At 32.1% G+C, this 5,517-nt stretch overlaps 1 long non-coding RNA gene across 1 annotated transcript; it reads left to right on the top strand.

Moving 5' to 3' along the window:
* Positions 1 to 1,213: 1,213 nt before the first annotated feature.
* LOC133801802 (uncharacterized) lies at positions 1,214 to 3,765 on the top strand. Its single transcript, XR_009876986.1, has 3 exons — positions 1,214 to 1,435; positions 1,626 to 1,730; positions 2,950 to 3,765. It is a non-coding gene; the product is annotated as an uncharacterized LOC133801802 (long non-coding RNA).
* Positions 3,766 to 5,517: the final 1,752 nt, after the last annotated feature.

Raw genomic sequence — 5,517 nt, 5'->3', positions numbered from 1 at the left:
TTTTAGGACATGCACATAAATGCAAGTCCTTAAAAATATTTATGTAGTTTTTAGGACACTCATTGAGAGTCCTGAAAAAATACAATTTAGGACTCGCAATGAGCGTCCTAAAAAAATATGCGAGTCCTTAAAAAATATGGGCTAAAAATTGAGTGTTTTACTTAACAATTTTAAGGACTTACTTTTGGAGTCCTTAATATTTTTTAAGGACTCGCTTTACGAGTCCTAAAAACATCTGGGCTGAAAAATTAAGAATTGTGATTTTTAAAGACTCGTTTTGCGAGTCCTAAAAGACTTTTAAAGACTAGTTTTGAGAGTCCTAATAATTTTTAATAAGTTAACAATAAGTTATTTAAATAATTTTCCCAATTTATTAATAATATATAATATTATCTATTAATAAAATATCTATTATATCATATAATTAATTAAATATTTTTTTACATATATAAATATTTTTTTAACTGAAAAATCTTGTAACCAATACAAAAATATATAATATATTTATTAAACTAATAAAAACTACTTATTCGAGTAAAAATAAAATACTTATTAAATTTTTTTAAATATTTTTAAAGAACTTTTATTTTTAAAATTAAAAACCCTAAAAACTTAACCTTCTCCCACTCTCTTTCTGCCGCCCCTTCTATCTTCTCTCTCAGCCTCAGCCTATCTCTCTTTTCTCTCAGCCTCAGCCTCAAAGAACTCCCTCAGTCGCACTCTCTCTCACCGATCGACAAGGCTCGGGGCTGCAAGAGGTTGGACGACACGGAGGCTTGGGGGTTGTGAGGGACTGGACCGACATAGACTCGGGGGTTGCGAGGGGCTAGGCGACGCGGAGGCTTGGGGGCTCGTTGGGGTTGGACGACATGGAGGCTCGGCAGGGACGGTGGCTGGGCTCGGCAGGGACATTGTTGAGTTCGAGCCTGAGGTGTCCAGTAGAGCCCTTAGTGCCAGGTACATTGTCACTACCATTTGTTTAGGGCTTTTGTTGAGATTTTGATTCAAAATGCAAATGTGGGTTTTATTGTTCTTGAAATTCAGAAATTGTATGTTAATTTTGAGTTTTTTTTATTGGTGGGTTTCTTGTTTCTTTTGTTTCTAAATGTTCATTTGGCTTATGAATTTACTGTGTTTATGTAAAATAATTATGACTATTATGTTGAAAAATTGAGATGAATTTGTTGGATTGCAAGTTTAGGATTTAAAAACTCAATTAGTTAAGACATTTCTAGCTTCAACATATTGTGGATTTACTTATTTAATTACAATCATTAAATAGTTTTCTAATTTAATAAAGCTTCTATTATGTAGCACAACTGTGTTTGGAGTTTCCACAGAATCTATGCAACTATCTTATGATTCTAGAGGGAATAGTGTACCAACAATTCTCTTGCTTATGCAAGGCCACTTATATGCTCAAGGAGGCCTAAGGGTATGCCACTTCTCTTGTTAATCTCAACAATTTTCATTCCTGATTTCGAATCTTTGAATGTGATACGTGAAAAATTTTGTTTAGAACTTCGTAGAAGGCGCTTGAAACATTTCATACATTCATGGTTGGATGAAAAATTATGCTGATTTTAGTATCTGTAGGGACTTATTCTTAGTTTTCTCATGTTTAGGCAGAAGGGATCTTCAGGATCAATGCAGGAAATAGTCAAGAGGAGATTGTTCGGGATGGCTAGGGAGAAGACTATTTTCCATGAATTTTTTGGAAAAAAACAATGGTTGGTATGCATTTCTAAATCTATCATATCTCATTTTCCATGAATTATTGTTTTTCATTTCTCTGTTTTGGGTCTTGTTCAGTAACATGCTATTTATTAAACATTATTTATGGTTTGATTCTTATTTGGTTTAAGTATAGTCTTTTATTTCTCTGAGAATATTGACGCAGCACACCATCTGTTTCCAAATATGTTTCAATGATACTGTTAGTGTAGCCTTGTAGTTTTCTTCTACATTATTGTTTGTTCAAGCTTAATTGAGTTAATGTGAGGTGTAAAAATGACACATATTTGGCCATTGATAAATTCTACGCTGTCAAATTATGATTCTTGATGAAGAGAGGATAAAACATATGTGAATGGGCTCCAAATAATTGAGAATGTATGTCCTCTAAATAAAGTTGTGACTTTTATTTCATTTGTTTTGTTTTTTAGTCAATTGGTACCAATCTTAAATCTTACTTTGCAAGGTTTGAGAGGTTTTCTTCCTAAAGCTGAGTTAGTAAATAAAATAAACAACTTTGGTGACTTGAAAGAAAATGTAACTTTAATTTTCAAGATATTTTTCTCTTCTTTTAATCTTGCGTATCTGTAGATTACTAGATTGCTTAGTTTTATTATGTTTGAGCCTCATGATTATGACTTCTGCCGAAATATTTGTTCTGCTGAACTTAATGTATATCTTTTGTACTAATAATAGATTTGCGGTACCAACGCTCTGAATATCTTAAGCTTGCATTATTATTTGAGGTCTGCAGTAGTACCATTAACACTAGTTGTAGAGCTCAATTTTGTGGTGTGTCAATCAGAATAGTATAGCTTCATTGTTATTTTTATGTTTGAACTTTTCTAGATATAAAAGCTGCAATATTTGTTTATGTTTATCTTATAAAAAATATCACAGGATGGGATATACACTTATAATGTTAATTCATTTATAGGATTTTAAAAGACTAACCATAAAGATAATTGGCACGTAAGCCTTTACAGTAAAAAATTGCTCTTGGACCGTGTATCCAAATTGGATCACTTAAGTTTTGATTTACAATGTAGTTAAATATATATTTTTGTTATAAATTCTATCTTCTTTTTTGCATCAACTTCATCCACTTAAGGGTTGTATCTCTTTGATTGATTGTTTGGCTGCTCTTTCAACCTTTTGAAGAATTATAAAATAGTCATCCATACATTGAGCTTGATTTTGTAATTTTGTTCAAAGGAGCAGTCTCAGTTGATGTCAATGGATCATGTGAGAGGGGTAAATGTTGCAAACTTAGCTGATATGGAGCAAAGTCATATGCTTGCTAATACATTAGCTCAGAACAATGATCCTAAATTTCATGTTTGTAAGCTATAGTGTGCTGCAACTCTATGATGCTCTTGTTTTCAACATGAAGATATTCTTTTGCACGTGTTTATTGCTTCTAACTTTCATATATATTTTTTCCATGTCTTTTTTAGTGTGTGTGATGATACAAGTATTGATAATAATCAATCATAAATGATTCTTATATCTCTCTGTTTTCAGTTATTGCATGGGACGAAAAATAAAGCACTAGGTCCCTGAAGATTGGGTCTGTGAATCTGGGAAGAGAGATGAAGCTGTCACAATAGCAATGAGCAAGAGGTAATTGTCAATTTCACAGCTTCATTCCAAGAAGAAAAAGCCAGTAGAAACTGGTAAAGTTAAGTTCATTCCTCATGAAGAAATCCTTAAGCTATCTTCAGAGACCTTCTAATAATAATAAAAAATTGTGATGCTGTGAAATCATTCCTTGCTTGAAAAGAAAGCATTTTTTTTTTGGTGTAGCACTCCTTGCTTTAAGGAATACTCAATGCTTCTTTGTGACTGGCACTTGTGGTTGTAGTTTTGATAGTTTTTCATGAGGGCCTCTTTGCTGTCTTTGTTGTTCTCTGTTTGTAGTTTTATGTCTTATATGTACTATCTTAGTCTGAGGCTGTCTAGACTGTAATACAGTACAGGTGATTTCTTATCATCTTTTTTTAATACAATCTTGTTTGGTTGGGATTGAAATGATAGTGTTTATGTGAGAATAGAAATAGAATGGGAAAGAAATATCAATTCTTTTGTTTGGTTAAAATTTTGTTTGGAATGGCATGGACTAACATTACTTTGGCCAAAATATCCATATGCTAATAGAATTTTATATGGACTAATATGATTACAAACATAATTCCATTATCACAATCATTTTCTAGAGTGCCTACGAATAATTAAAGACCATAATGGGATGGTTAATATTAATCTAATTGCATTTGAGGCACATGGTAGCACCCTAAAGACTATAGGTTGGCCCATTAAACCATAGTCCACCATATCTAATAATATAAGCCCAATAGGCCCAATATACCCCTTAGGGTAAGAAGGCATACGAGACATATATATAGAACATATATGTTGTTGGGTGAAGATATGCATGTGATTTTGGTAAGGGTTGCTCTCCATAAGTTCTCTCTTGTATTGCGATTTTCTAATTTTGTTTGTGTAGATTGTGAGAGATTCAAAGATGAACATTGGAGACTCAATGTCATGTATGTTTATCTCTATATATTCAATTCAATACCCTAAATAAAGTTTGATCTTGTAGATTACATGAGCATGGTTTATTGTTATTGATTTCAGAATTGATAATGTTATAATGCTCATATGTTAGAAATATTAACATATGCAACTATAACTATCATGTAATATGATTTTGTAAGCTGAGTAGACTAAATATTAAAATTATATTTTTGAGTAATTAATAAAAAATTATTTTGTTGTATTTTATTTTGAAAATTTTAGAAATCTAACATATATAATACATTACATTTTGGAAAAGGGATATATTTTTTTTAAATCTAAATGAAAATTGTAGCTACATTTAAAAAAAAAAAATACTTTTAAGGGCATGCAAAGCGAGTCCGAAAATCTTAATTTAAAGATACACAACATGATCTTTTAGGACTCGCATTGCGAGTCCTAAAAAATTACTTAAAGGCACTCAACCAGATTTTTTTAGGACTTGCGTTGCGAGTCCTAAAAACATTTTTTTAGGACTCGCGTTGAGAGTCCTAAAAAATTACTTAAATGCACTTAACCAGATTTTTTAGGACTCACATTGCGAGTCCTAAAAACATTCTTTTAGGACTCGCAAAGCGAGTCATAAAAACTTAATTAAAGGCACTCAACCAGATTTTTTTAGGACTCGCGTGGCGAGACTTAAAAACATTTTTTTAGGACTCCCTTTGCGAGTCTTAAAAACAGTTTTTTAGGCTCTCAAATAGAGGACTTGCGCCCTGCGAGTCCTAAAATACCTTTTTTGTAGTAGTGATACTTTTGCCAGCACATTTTAGACTTTTGCCGGCGCAACGAAACACGCTGGCAAAAGTCATAATGATATTAGACCCGCCGTGAGCCCTTCTTCCCCATTTCAGATTTTTTTTTTTCAGAAAAAAGCTTCTCTCTCTCTCTCTCTCCTCTGTGTTAATGGAACCGACCTCCCCGTGAGCCATAATCCCAACGTGGCTCACCTCATATAGTGAAGCTTCTCTCTCAAAGTTAGTAAATCAAATGGGAAATTTTTTAACATTTTTAGATTTTTTTCTCTATATTTCGTTTTGTAATTGTATTTTTTTTTTGTTATTCTCTCCCTATAAACAGGTGTTATAGCTCCAATCTCTCGGTGGAACAACTCCAAAGATTAGTTTATATATATATTTATATATGTTTATATATATATTTCGGTTTATATATATACCTTTATTTCGGTTTATATATATATAT

The sequence above is a fragment of the Humulus lupulus genome, chromosome 9 (genome assembly GCF_963169125.1).
Source record: "Humulus lupulus chromosome 9, drHumLupu1.1, whole genome shotgun sequence".
NCBI classification, from domain to species: Eukaryota; Viridiplantae; Streptophyta; class Magnoliopsida; order Rosales; family Cannabaceae; genus Humulus; species Humulus lupulus.
Note: the sequence above shows the minus strand (reverse complement) of the source record. Positions and strands in the feature narration are given on the sequence as shown.